Source organism: Phragmites australis, chromosome 7 (assembly GCF_958298935.1).
Source record: "Phragmites australis chromosome 7, lpPhrAust1.1, whole genome shotgun sequence".
Lineage (NCBI taxonomy): Eukaryota > Viridiplantae > Streptophyta > Magnoliopsida > Poales > Poaceae > Phragmites > Phragmites australis.
Window position 1 is genome coordinate 28,704,234 of NC_084927.1, and position 14,687 is coordinate 28,718,920.

General features: G+C 45.1%; 1 long non-coding RNA gene across 1 annotated transcript; it reads right to left on the bottom strand.

Moving 5' to 3' along the window:
• Positions 1-5,803: 5,803 nt before the first annotated feature.
• On the bottom strand, positions 5,804-6,843 carry LOC133923572 (uncharacterized). The gene is made up of 3 exons (XR_009910644.1): positions 6,578-6,843; positions 6,198-6,320; positions 5,804-6,125 (listed from the first exon to the last, which is right to left on the bottom strand). It is a non-coding gene; the product is annotated as an uncharacterized LOC133923572 (long non-coding RNA).
• Between the last annotated feature and the right edge of the window lie 7,844 nt (positions 6,844-14,687).

The window sequence follows — 14,687 nt, forward strand, 5'->3', positions numbered from 1 at the left end:
GTTAAAACTGTTTTTTCAACTTCCAGCTTCTAGCTCATTTCAGAGAATTACTTACACGGATTCCACTATAAGCTAAAAGCTACTGTTTAACCGAGTTTCCCTAATTTTAATAAAAAACTGTTTAAAAATCCTGCTAAACAAATCTAAAGAAACGGAGAGAGTGGGAGGGGTATTTCCGCATGCGGGATGCCTGCGCGCTGCACTTCCGGACTATACAAATTGATATTATTGTAGGCTGCACCTTGGGCAGTTCACTTCACGTGTCCACGTACGGCAACAAGGGAAAGCAGAGTAAAGTAATTAGAGGATAAACCTGCACAATCTGTGCCCTGATTTTCCCTCTATTTTTCAAGAGCACGCACCGGCGCTCGCGGTCGCGACGTCGCGTCGAGCTTTACGGAAAGAAAATTTTGCATTTGCACCCATGTTTTATCAGACGTATTTATTTATGTTGAAATTCATATAACAAAATAGATGAAAAAAATTTATAGGTAGTAGAGAGAATTAAGAGGTGGATGCCTATTAAATAGGAGAGATAGATAGTGAAATAAGCTATGTGTACTAGCTCACGCCGTTTTGAATTTCCCGAAGCTTTATTTTCGCTTGAACGCACATGTACAACTCATGTTGCCTTCAGACCCTTTTGTTGAGTACACGTGCCTCCAATCGAAATTGAAAAACGCCTCTTTTTTTTTTTGGATATTTCAGCAGGTCCTTTTGTCCTGGGTCTAGAAGAACCATCTCCGGCGACGACTGGCAATTGCAAACTAGCTAGCTCGCGGAAGAACGGCAACGTCGAACAAAACTACATCGAATCGAGTCGTCGTCGATCACGTTGAAGGAAGGAGCCCTTCATCAGCCTGCATAGGTCGAGGACTCGGAGACGCAGTAATTTCTGGTCGCAGCAACGTCTGTAGCATGCCGTGAAAGCCACGGTAAATCTTGGTTCATTTTTCTTTTTGGATGTACTTCCCAGCATCCGGCTGCTATCGATGGATGGACTCGAAGACTAGTACTAGGTGAAAACGCCTTTGGCTTGCTCCGTGGTGACTCCTCTGAGCCCACAAATCGATCGATTCGAGGTGGTGACCTGCAGGAGGCATCTTGATTCGCGAGAATATGGAGACCAGCGCACCATGCTGGGACACGAGTCGACGACGTGATTCACTCAAACTTGGAAATCGACTGAATTCCCAGAATTCTTAACTCACCACGCTTCTGTCACTCTGATAGCTGCATCTTTGACAGAGCTCAAGCGTACAGATGTCATGCGATGGAGCCATCTATCGATATCGCCCGTGTCATTTTGATTGGCAACTCAAAACTCGTACGACACTTCACCATGTCCGACCGTCACACAATGATCGACAACCCAGGGAACTGCATATCGACCCAAACTTTTCACCTGGAGGGTGATGGTGAAAGGTCTGCTGCTCAAATATCAAAGGTTGTAGATAACAAACAGTGTGGTCGTGAAAATATTCATCTAGAGGGTGATAGGTCAGGGTCCTGCTCTCTCATAAACTCCAACTTTGCTAAGGAGTCTGGAGAGCCTAACCTTAAAGAGGAGGTTCCCCTTGGAAGCCATCAGGTGGATGACTTTACTACTTTCTTTAATAAGGATAGTATATATATGAAGCAAGGTTTAAGATGAAAGGTTTATTTTGGAATATTAGAGGGATGAATAAGCCTGGCAGAGCTGGTGTTTTAGCTAGTTTCATTAGGTCTCATTCTTTAGACTTTGTAGGTATTCAGGAAACCAAGAAAAAGGAGATGCGTGATAATTTTCTTAAATCTCTAACAGGTCCTCATTCTTTTAATTGGGGCTATCTTCCTGCAGTTGGTACTGCAGGAGGGATCCTTGTTGGTTTTAGAGCTGATCTTTTTAATATAATCATTAAAGATAGGCATAAGTACTCGTTAAGTGTCATGGTTCAGGATAAAAGGACTAATTTTGATTGGAAATTAGTGGTAGTCTATGGTTCACCTTATGAGGAAGGCAAACAAGAATTCATTGATGAGCTCCATCATGTTATGGGTTCCTGGCAGGGGCCTATTATGATTGGTGGAGACTTTAATCTAGCTAGATTTCATAATGATAAGAGTAATGCTAGGATCAATCAGAGATGGGCCGATTGCTTCAATGATTGGATCAATAAATGGGCTCTGTTAGATTTAAACCTGTCTAACAGATGCTTTACTTGGTCCAATAACCAGCATAACTTGATCTTAGCTAGATTAGATAGGATCTTGGTCACTACTGATTGGGATTCAGCCTTCCCTTTAGCTAAGGTTAGGGCTTACCCCAGAGAACACAGTGACCACACTCCTTTGATTATTGACTCTGGTAATAACATGTCTTTTGGTAAAAAGAAGTTTAGATTTGAGAAATGGTGGTTGGAAAGAGAAGACTTTAAAGAGGTAGTGTTAAAAGCTTGGGATGTTCCTTGCAATGAGTCTAATGCTATAGACATTTGGCAGTTTAGAATCAGGGCTTTTAGGAGATTAGCAAGAGTCTGGGCTGCCAATGAGGTGGCTGCGCTAAATAGACATAAAAAAGAAATCTCTGAGGAGTATAATTGGTTAGACTTAGAATCTGAAGGTAGACCTCTTTCTGAGCTTGAAAGGAATAGGATGAAAGAAATAGCTAGAGAGATAGAACATCTGTGGGCTCTAGATGAGATTAAAGCTAGACAGAGATCTAGGGATAGAGTTATTGTAGAAGGGGATAGAAACACTGCTTATTTTCAAGCTGTGGCTAACCAGAGGCAGAGGAAGAAACATGTAGCTATCTTGGATGGTCCCAACGGACCTGTAGAGGATACTGATAGTATGCTGAAAGTTGCCGTTGATTTCTATAAAAAATTGTTTAGTTATGAAGACAGAGGTGGTGTTAGTTTAAATAACTCCTTCTGGTCAGAAGAAGACCTTGTTACTGATATAGAAAATGAGAGTTTACAGACTCTTATTTTGGAAGAGGAAGTGAAAGAAGTTGTGTTTAGTTGCTATTCGGATGGAGCCCCAGGTCCAGATGGACTCCCTTTTCTTTTCTATCAAAAATTTTGGGATATAGTTAAAAGTGACTTAATGAATATGTTTTCTGACTTCCAGCAGGGTAAGCTGGATTTATTTAGGCTCAATTTTGCTATGCTTACCTTAATACCTAAAGAAGAGAACGCTAGAAATATGAGGAAGTTTAGGCCTATTAGTCTCTTAAATTGTAGTTTTAAGATTTTCTCCAAGATTCTAACTATTAGACTAGGAAAAATTTGTCAAAGGCTTATTCTTCATCAACAAGGTGCCTTTATTCAGGGTAGATATATTTTGGAGAGTGTGGTGGTTGCTCATGAGGTTGTTCATAGCATCCACAAGAGTCAAGATCCTGGTGTCATCCTTAAACTAGACTATGAGAAAGCATATGACAGAGTCAACTTAGATTTTCTGTTTGAGATCTTAGAAACTAGAGGTTTTGGTGCCACTTGGATCAACTGGATCAAAATGGTAGTTGTGGGGGGTTCTGTAGGTGTAACTATTAATGGTAAGGACAGTAGTTTCTTTAAAACAGGTAAAGGTTTGAGGCAGGGAGATCCTCTGTCTCCCCTTCTCTTTAATCTGGTTGGAGATGTCTTCACTAGAATGTTGATTAAGGCTGCTCATGGTAACTTGATTAAAGGGCTGTTATCTGATTTTAACAATGAGGGTGTGATTTCTTTGCAATATGCTGATGACACCATTATCTTTTCCTCAGCTGAGGAGAGTCATCTTAGAAACTTGAAATGTGTCCTAGTCTGCTTTGAGAAACTTTCTGGTATGAAAATAAATTTCAATAAAAGTGAGTTTATTCCTATGCACTTAGAATATGAGCAGATCCATAGGATTTCCCATATCTTTGGTTGTCCAGCTGGATCTTTACCTATGAAGTATTTAGGTGTTCCTTTACATTTTGACAAATTAAGAAAAGAGGAGATTCAACCCCTAGTTGACAAAATTCTTAAGAGAATAGCTGGTTGGAGAGGAAAATTACTCTCTTATAGTGGTAGGATTGTCCTTATTAAATCCTGTTTAGCTAGCATTCCCATTTACCTTTTATCTTTTATCAAATTCCCAAAATGGGCTATCAACATGATTAATACTCATATGGCTCATTGTCTCTGGAACTCTGGAGATAATAAAGGAAATTTCCATTTAGCCAACTGGCCTAGTGTCTGCATGAGGAAAGAGTATGGAGGTTTGGGTGTTCCTGATCTTAGAGATTTAAATATCTGTCTATTAGGTTCTTGGATTAGAAGGTTCATTAGTGATAATGGTAAATTGTGGAAACAGATCATAAAGTTCAAATATAATACTTCCGATCCTAATATTTTTTTCTTGCAATGATATTGGTGTGTCTCATTTTTGGAAGGGTGTGTTGTGGGCTGCAAAAGTAGCTAAAATGGGATATAGGTGGGTTATAGGTAATGGCAAAAATGTGAAGTTTTGGGAGGATAATTGGTTAGGCTCCTCTAGTTTAGCCATTCAGTTCTGGGACTTATATATTTTGGTTAATGAGAAGTCCAGTACTGTTGCAGATCTGTGGGATGGACTAGACCTTAGATGCACTTTTAGGAGGTGTGTAGATGGGAATCTGATGAGGAAATGGGAAGAGGTGTGTCAAATTGCTTCTACTATTAGATTTTCAGACCAGGACGATGCTCTAGTGTGGCAGCTTCATTCCTCTGGAGTGTATTCCTCTCAATCCTTGTATAAGGTCCTTAATTTCAGAGGGGTTCTACCTGTTTACACTCCATCGGTTTGGAAATTTTTTGTTCCCCCTAGAGTTCATTTTTTTCTTTGGCTGTTGTCTAAAAATAAAACCTTGACTAGAGATAATGTGGCTAAATGAATGAAAGTTGAGGATGCCTCTTGCCTTTTCTGCTGCGAAAAATAATCAGTTGTTCATCTTTTCTTTGAATGTGTGGTTGCCAAGTCTATGTGGAACTGCATTTCTGAAGTAGTCAACTTGCATATAGGTGACAATTATGAGTCCGTTGCTTCCTTATGGTTAGACAATAGGAAGTTTGTTATGATTAATATGATTTCTGCAGCAGTTCTATGGGCTATTTGGAAGCTAAGGAATAGTTTGTGCTTTCAGAATGGTGTTTGGTGCAGCATGAAGGTTCTCTGGAGGAGGATGGTTTCTATGCTCAAGAGTTGGAAAATTCTATGTCCTACTCGGTACCTCTCTCATTTCGAGCTGGTGCTTTGCAAGATGTTGGAAGCCCTTTCAAGACCAGAGATGGTGCTTGGCTGAGAAGTAACTCTCCGAAAGGTGTTGGAGCTGGGCTCGTGGCCTGTCAACTAAGTGCAGTGAAGCTGGAGATTCCCGGGCCTAAGATGGAGGTGGCAAAGGGTGTCTGTGAGTAGATGAACGAAGATAGAGTTTAGCTTATGTCTTAGCTGAAAAGCTGTAATTGGCTGGCTGCGTAGTCACTTTTGAGCTGGTTCTCTGAACTGTGAATGTTTGGACACAAGGCTGTAAACGTTTTGGTCTCCCTTAATGCATTTGGTGACCGGGGCTCGGCCCTTGAACTCTAAAAAAAAAATGTATGTAGCCTCTTGATTTTCCTATTCATGTACGATCCATGCTTCTATCAGAATGTAGGTCTGACTGTCAGAAACATTCATTCATCTCAATGATACACAAACTGATTGCATGACGAGCCTACAAGTGACAATGCACACAAAAAAGATGTTCTGAAAACAAGGTGAACTCCGAAGTTACAATAGATTTAGAAAACAATGTGAACTGTGGAAAACCCTCTCCTTCTCATAGGCTTCATTTACAACTGCATCGCGTGAACCGATGCCTGACCTTTCCATCTCCAAAGCAAATGCAGCGACTAACCATCCCCTTAATGCATCCTCTCCGCTCGTACTTTGCTCAAGAACCATGTACGTCTTATTGCTTTTTTGGCTAAGTAAAAATTTCTTGGAAAAGTTGCCCTCAACTGTTCAACAAGCCGTGGGCTCAAGACTCTGCGAAGTGGTTGCCCAATTTTCACACTTCCAGCTTCTTCTATTAATCGGTTAGGAAACAGAAGATCTTCTCTATATCTTAGCTCAGTTGGGCTAGAGACCTTTCCACTCTGTAGTGCAGACAAACATTAGTGCAGTAATTGGAATGAACAAAAGGTATTAATAGATCAAATATACTAAACCTTGATAAAATCAGCCACAATCATTGCTGTTCTTTGTGGGTTGAGCGTGTTTACAGGAGTTGCTCTCATCTCTTGTACAACTCCGTATATATGCACCGCTGAAAGCAATGGGCCTGCAATTAACTGAGAAAAATGACAATGTGATTAGAAGCTTATATTCAATATAAAATTCTAAAATACAATAGCAGATTCAGATGATATGCAATAATTTGATGCAAAGTGTGAACAAGAAGTGAAAATGGTCATTAAAAAAATGCATCCACTGTAGTTCTCTCCAGTGACTTCCCAATAAGTAAATCAGTCCTCTGTAGGATCAAATACTAGGTAAACACCAAACAATACATGGTTAAGTGTTGTATCTGGTCTGGTTGGATACTTACATTTAGTAGCACCAAAACTGTACTCAAAATCTATTCTTAGCACGGATGGCAATATTTACATTATGAGTAACAACCGATATGTCTTCAATCCTCACTCTGAAACGAGTTACTGATTCTATGTGTTCTTCGGGTACAGAAAAAATCCAACAAGAATTATATTACGAAGATCTCCATCATGCCAGCTTGCATTCATGCTAACAGCAGGTACATGGACTCTATCCAACAAAACATGTTCAGTGCCAGTGAAATAATTCTGATTTCTGTGTCCAGTCTGGCCCACGGTGTCGTGTTTGGGCTCGATCACTTGAGCTTTCCGTCAGAAATTCCTCTACTCGAGAGCGTTCCCGCATGTGGCTCCTCGAACCGGGACCATACCGACTGGGGGGCCTTAGATCTGAACTTCATCGAGTAGGATTTTGACTTGATTAATCATAGGAGTGAGTGGATTCGCCGGATCCAACTTTGGAAGAGATCTAAGAATCAGATGAACTCCTTGTATGGTAGCATCCGGAGTACTGAATACGTCGCTACCGAGGCTCGGTTGCGGTCGAGCCGATGAAGCCTCATGGTGACTGTTCGGAGGGAGCTTGTCCCTTGAGTCGTGGGTTGTCACGGGTGGAGGCGCACCCACTAAAAGTCGTCGGGAAAGGTTAGGAGGGTCGTGTCGGGTGCACGTAAGGCTCCAGCTGTGGATGTTTTGGGTGGTAATTCGGCGTCGGTACCGTCGGCAGCGACGACTGTCGCCGAATCTTCAGGAATTCCCGCGCCGTTGTCGACCACGGCGTTTAGATCCACCGTCATTGGGTCAGCCGGTGGGGGGTCGTCTCCTCTGTCCATGAACACGAATCAATCTGTTCGGTTGCTCTAGCTAGTGTTGGAGTCACCATCACCACCCTCGTCGCTGTCGGTGTCCATGCAGTGGAGAACATTAGGCTTCGTGGGATCCTACTCGAGATGTCCCACCTCACGGTACGTATCCAATAGTCTAGACTCGAGGGTACCGGTGTGGATCAGTCCACCTTGATTGTCCCAACAGAAAACCATAGTTCCATAGACGATCTCAGAGTCAATAGGAGGGGACTCGAAGATGTCCATCATTGACTTGAAGTGGTCGTAGAAGCCGGTGTCGGAGAATCCGACGCAAAAGTGAGCCTGAGACATGATTAATCCTACAGAACAAAAGAAGTCCCCTATCTGGCGCACCAACTGTCGAAGATTAGTTCCCGAAAATATATCCATAAATTGATTGGGTATCTTCGAGTGCAGAGATTAATCACAAAACAAGACACACGATGTATACAGGTTCAAGCCTCCAATTAGAGTAATACCTTACGTCCTGTGGGGGTGTTGCTGCTGTATGTTGATCCAATCTAATCTAACCTAGGGCTAAAACTATTACAAGGAGTAGATCCAATCTAATCTAACCTAGGGCTAAAATTGCCGAGTATCTGCTCTGCTAGGATCTTGATGCTTGCCTCTCGTCCTTCTCCCTTTTTTTTTCCTCAACCTTTCCGCCTTATATAAGGGTGGTGCACCGACTCCTATTCAGCTGTAGTCGATAGGTAGTTGTCTTCTTTAACATCCAAATAGATATATCTGTTTTGAATACTGATCGTTCTGAGTTGGATAACCAATCTAGACCTTACTAGTATGTACTTCTTTGATTCCAGATGTATCAGGTACTGCTAATTTGTTTTCGTGATATCTGGAGTTGCCTAATATGTTTTGTATATACTCTATATGTATATGATATACTCCTTATATGTATATACCATATAGTTAAATATTTGACAGTTATAGCATATCTGTAGGGGGAAAAAGATATGTGTTTAACAACAACGCAAGTCCCAGCCAGCACATGGGCGCAGACAAATATTTGACTGCACATAAAAAGTTTCAATTGTTGAGATGGTCTCTCTATCACAACACTAATTGCAATCTGTTCTTGTAAAACTAAAAGGCAACACCTCGACCAATCATGAAGCCTGTTAACACAAGACACGTGCGGCAATTAGGAGAATTCTAGGTTCTAGGTGTACTGCTCTAAGTGCCATTTCCCCCTAAAGTGCTAGTGGGGAATATCTAATTCGATGCTTACCGAAAATAGCGCATTCTCACTTAACCGGTATCCGTCTAAGTTATCACATGGGCAGATTTCTGTTCCCCACAGGAACGATAATAAAAACTAAAAAGAACACTCTGCGATACTAGAACAATATGCGGGTTTCGGGGAAATCAAGATCTCAAGGACAAAATGATTACATAGATGCTGCCGCTGCCACCGCCCGCGGCGTCGAAGCTGAAGAGCCGTGAGACTAACTCCGAAATCTCCACCCAGAACTTCGGTTGCGGGGGCCTCTCCGTCCTGGCTGCCTTGTCGCCGCCTCCATGTATCCTGTCCTGCGAGAGATTCATGCACAGGGAACAAAGAAAAACAAACAGCTTGACTACCAGGAAGCACCGTGGAAAATAGAGCGTCGGGGGGTCGCAAGGATTAAGGCGCTTCCATTCTGCTTACGAGTATGTTCATCTAGAGCAGAGCGCGAAGCGGAAGTTCGCCGCAGCTTCTGAGCTCCTTGGCGCCTCCCACTCTGATGGCTCTATCGCTCTCCGCGGTGGCGGTGAGACCCAAAAGCTGCCGAGGCTGAAGGGATGGGGTAGCAAAAGACAGCGGGCGGCGGCCACGTGGTTTCCCGGGCTCACTCGTCCTCTCCGACCTGTGACGCCCGTGAGCAGTGACTGGATTGCATGTACATTCCTTCCAAAACCCATTCATTTTTTTCTAGATCAGATGGCGGTGAGTGGGCCGAGTAAGCCAGAGGCCGCCAGTCTAAGAGACCAGGACACCGGTGTGGCCCGCCGCGGGCTTGCGTTCGCCCGATGTGACAAGGTCGCTGCAGCTTTTCAGCCCAGTTGGTCTGGCATGACGCGACCGCGCGGCCCAGGCCAGGGCTAAGTCAGCCATCTCCTTCCCACTTCCTTTGACCGCGGCCTACAGGAGCCACTGGCCCGGCTTACCAGAAACTCGGCAGGCACACCGTCACGCGGTGCGGCAGCAGCACTTCCTTGTTCCTGCGACGAAAGCACACATGCTTTTGTGAGTTTCGTCTAGAATCCATCCAATCCGACCAGCCTCGATCGTCGGCTCTCCTCCTCCTATGACTCATTGCTATCGTCTAGATGAGCAAGCCAACTTTAGAACTCTAAGTTGCACGAACCTTTTGATCGAATGCTAATCTCCACGATGAAATCAAATCGTAGCAGCACTCGAACACCAGCGAGGAGGAGAGCCAACTCCCCATCCCTAGAGGCTCCTGTCATGACCCGAGCTAGGAGACGGACGCTGGAGATTTATTGATACCACCATGACTTACCTTATTATCATGGGAGTCTGTTAGAGAGACAATTTATTTCGTTTGGTAAACAGTTACGTGAGTTGTTTGTTAGCTGTGTCAGATTAAGTCAGTAAAACTGATTTACTTAGTGTAATCGTGTTTATATATGTAATTGGGTGGGGAATATATAATCCTTGGTTGCGTAAGAATCTGTAAGACTCTTGATGCTAAACTCTAGAACTCATGTGGGAATGGACATCTACTTCCCCCTCGTTCATATGTTTTCCCCTTAAATTTCTTCTGTTCTTGAGCTGTTCTTAATGGATTGCAGCTTCGATCAGTCAAATTAAGTCGTGGGTGTGACAATTGGTATCAAAGCTCAACGATCTTCGGTAAATTCAACGACGAATTCAACTCGGGAGAGTGTCGGTGTATTCAGAACCAGGGGTCCCTAAGTCCCGAGACCAGGCCGGCCATCCGCCACATGTCACCACCCTGCAAGGTAAGAAGAAGCTAAGTCCCGGGAGAAGGTGCTCGGGGCCGCCGCCTTTGGTTCCCGAGCACCCTAGTTCCCCGATGATCCGCAGAGCCCAAATACCAAGAAGGAAGTGCTCGGGAGAGAGTGCTCGGGGCTGCACGTGGCAGCCCCCGAGGACTCGGTGCCCCGAAGGTCTCACTCAAGTGCTCGGGGGAGAGTGCTCGGGGCTGCACGTGGCAGCCCCCGAGGACTCGGTTCCCCGAAGGTTCGCGCAAGATCATTCGACGACCCGAAGGGTCCCGTCGTCAGGGTGTCATCCAGTCAAAGGCCCAATGCCGCATTTAATAGGCACGCGCGGCCTGACATCCTGACATTCTCAGCTGCCCACGCCCCAGTGTCAGACCCTGCCATGCACTGGCAGGGGGGGCGTGGGTCCATTAAATGCACGGGTCCTGTCCCGTTTCATCCGGGTGCCTCGGGATAATGTTGCCAAGATCGAAGCGCTCCGTCTGCCACCCTGCCATGGCGGAAGAACAAGACAGGGTGGGCGCACCGGACACCTCTGAGGCTGCCCGGCGGGCCCCCTTTATGGCGCCCGAGGGCTTACACAGTGGCGGGTGGTCGAATGCACGCCGCATTTCTCCATCGCCCCTGTCACTTCACCAAGACGAAATGATTACGCCTTTCTCCGTGGCACCTTGGCATTCGCATCCCCTCTTTCCCATTCAGGATATGTTGAGGTCGGCGCGCCTATAAAATGAAAGGATGGAGAACACGTAAAAGAGAAACCGGAAGTGTGTGAAGAAGAGGACGCAGACGCTCGAACCAGCTCAAGCCAAGCTAGAACACGAGAGCCTCAAGCTCTTTGTAAACGGCTCTCCCCTTGGAACCAGATACATCCTTGAAGAATTCCCTTCAAGGATAAATATAGCGCTCACACAGGAGTAGGGTGTTACGCCTCCGTGCGGCCCGAACCTGTCTAAACCCCGGTGCACCCATTTTTCTCGCATTAGGGCGATCATCTCCCACCAGCCATCGCATTTGTTTCCGTTCCCGCTTATTTCCCAAACAAGCTTTTCCAGGATCATCCCCCCGGCCGAATCTCTAAAAAGGGGTCTCTCGGGATCCCTGCGACAGGAGTTCACCCTCCGACAGAGAGGGTTTCCTAGCATTCGTTCGGGCGTAAAATTCCTAGAGCTCGGATCAATTTGGAGCCAGCAATGGTGATGGCGTAGATTGGGCACTGGCTTGGGTTGCTTAGCTTGTCCGAGTGTGAAATCCCTCGGCCGGTTCCTCCAATATGGGTGGCGGTAGATTGTGGAATAGACTGAATCGAGGAGGTGATTCACCAAACCGACCTGTTCTACTAGAGTAATGATGCGCAACATGAAGACGGTGATGGCTGCTGCTTCAGCGGGAGCGGCAACATCACTAACCGGTGTGGTGAGTTTGGAAGGTATGGAGGGTCCCAACACTAAATTTGCTGAAACCTTACAGGAGGAGGTGATGGATCTAAAGACTAGGATGGGAAACGTCGAAGTGATCCTGGCTCATATGCATGTTCAATTGGCTACACTACTAGAGAATTTTCATGGTCCTAAGTTGGTGGGTGCTACGATTACTGATGGAGTGAAGGATACTGAAAGAGAGAAAGGCAAGGTGTTAGTTGATGAAGGAACCGATAAGACGTCTGACAAAGGTAACACCTCAATTACTAAATTGTTGTCTCCTAAGTGTGCATCTTCATGTGCAGCTATGTTTACCGAGCTTCCAAATAGATCCAATCATTATGCACCTGAAAATGAGGTCATTATAGATAGGTCCTTACAAATGTGTGCTCATCCACATGCTAGATTTGGTGGTAGTCACCATACTTATGTGCCACCACATGCTAGAGGTTATGAGGCAAATAGAACATGACCATTACATGGACATGACAGGTGGAGACAGAACTTCCTGAAAATGCTTTTAGCCTGTCTATATCAAGGCCTAAGTTGGATTTCCCTCCTTTTCATGGTGATGATACTAGTGGGTAGACTAGGCAGTGTGAGAAGCACTTTGAGTTTGCCAATGTACCATCTCATTTGTGGGTATCAATGGTCACTCTCCATTGTGTGGGTAAGGCTGAGCATTGGTGGTCAGGACTTAGACTCTCTTCCAAACATAACAGGTGGCAGCAGTTATGTATAATGGTCTGCAATAGATTGTTAGAGTACAAAACTTTTGACATAGTTGAAATCTTTCACTCCCTCACTCAAGAAACCAATGTAGCCACTTATATTGATAAGTTTGAAGAGTTAATGGATGGAATGCAGAGGCAACACCCTGGTTTGTAGGAGGATTACTATGTTAGATGCTTTGTTAAAGGGCTTAAAGATCAGATAAAGCATTATCTCAAACTACATAAATCGGGTACACTATGTGAAGCCTATGGGTTTGCCAAGGACCTTGAGAGGGCAGTCATGTATAAGAAGTCATATGCACCAACTCAATCTATTACTGGCAAGGCTACTTATCCAGTGAGCAACCAACAGAAGATCAGTAGCAAAACAAACAGGGTGGAAGTGGTGGGAAGGCCTGTCAAACTACCATTTATTGCCACTAAGTAGAAGGAGCCAAGTACCTGCTGGAAGTGCTCAACCCCTTAGACTTCTAAACACAAGACCAAATGTAAGTTTTATCAAACTGCTGCCCATATGATGGCTATGGAACCTGAAAAGGTTAACCATCTAGAAGGTGAGTAGGATGGAATTCAGCTGCAGGAAGGTGAAACTTAGCCACCTGATGCTCAGCTGATGCAGATATCAAAATCAGCTATACTAGGTGCTAGTAGTGTAGGCACCTTTTGCTTGCCTTTGGTTTTGGGAGGAAAAAGGGTGTAGCCCTGGTAGACAATGGTAGTCCTCACAATTTTATTGATGTGACATTTGCTAACAAGGTCGGTTGTAAAATCCAACATACAACACTGTAGGTTGTTAAGGTAGCTGGAGGAGGTAATTTACATTCTGGGGGTGTTGCGCCACAATGTGGCTACCAAATTCAGAAAGCAAGGTTCAAGGATAGATTTTAGTTGTTGGAGCTTAGGAATTATGACATTATCCTAGGGTGTGATTAGATTTACCAACACAACCTCATTGGCATGGACTTGAAAAGAAGAGTATTAACTATCACTAAGAAGGTGTCTAAACAAGTGCAATTTCAGGATTGTCTCCAACCTGAGTTAGAGTGTACTCCTCACAGTAAAGGGGTAGAGAATGTACTAACAAAGGGAACAATGAGATATATATTTTTTTATCAATGGGCAACCAGAGGGAATTAGCAATGAGGAGGCTCTAGATGAAGATGTCACCAAATTGTTGTCTGAGTATTCTGATATTTTCACTGAACCTTCTGTATTACCTCCAATCAGGAATTGTGCCCACTCTATCCCTCTTAAGTTAGACAACATATCCCCCAAACACCAGGCCTTATAGGATACCATATTACCAGAAAGATGAAGTGGTGAAGCTTGTCAAACAAATGCTAGAACAAGGACTGATATAACACAATGAGAGCCCTTACACTTCACCTTCAATCCTAGCTAGGAAGAAAGATGGCATTTGAAGGTTTTGTGTGGACTATAGACAACTGAATGACCAAACTATTAAAAGCAATAGTTGATAACCTTTTTACTGAACTACATGGAGAAAACTATTTTTCTAAGTTGGAATCGAGATGTGGGTTCCACCAAGTGCTTATGAACGCTGAGGACATCCCAGGAGCCGATAGACCCTGGGGGTAAGTTCATAAGCCAAGAGCGGGCGGAGCCCCTCAGGGCAACATGAAAGTAGTTTGCCATCACCTTTTTGCTGCCTCCGGTCGCTTGGACGACCGTTGTGTAGATCTGGAGGAACTCGACGGGGTCGATGGACCCGTCGTACTTCTCCGGCAGCTCGGGGCGGAACTTGGAAGGCCACCTGACCCGGCGGAGCTCGGCGGTGAAGGCACGGCAGCCGGTGCCGTACCCCGCAACGCGAGCGGGGGTCCTCGGTGGTGAGTGGCGGCGAGCCGGGGATCCCTGGCGGCCTTGGGCCGGGAGAGAGGAGGCCTGGTCCTCTGCCCCGACCCCCTGCCAGGTCTCCCGCTGACGCTCGAGAGTAACTCGGGCATCCTCGTGGCCCCTCCGCTCGTCAAGGCGCAAACGAAGGTCCCGGGCTTCAGATACGACCAGGGGGACGACACTCCACCTGGAGACCCCTCGGCCCGTGCGGGTGTTGCCTGTTGAGGAGCCGGCTCTGGCGGCACCATGCCGGGAAGT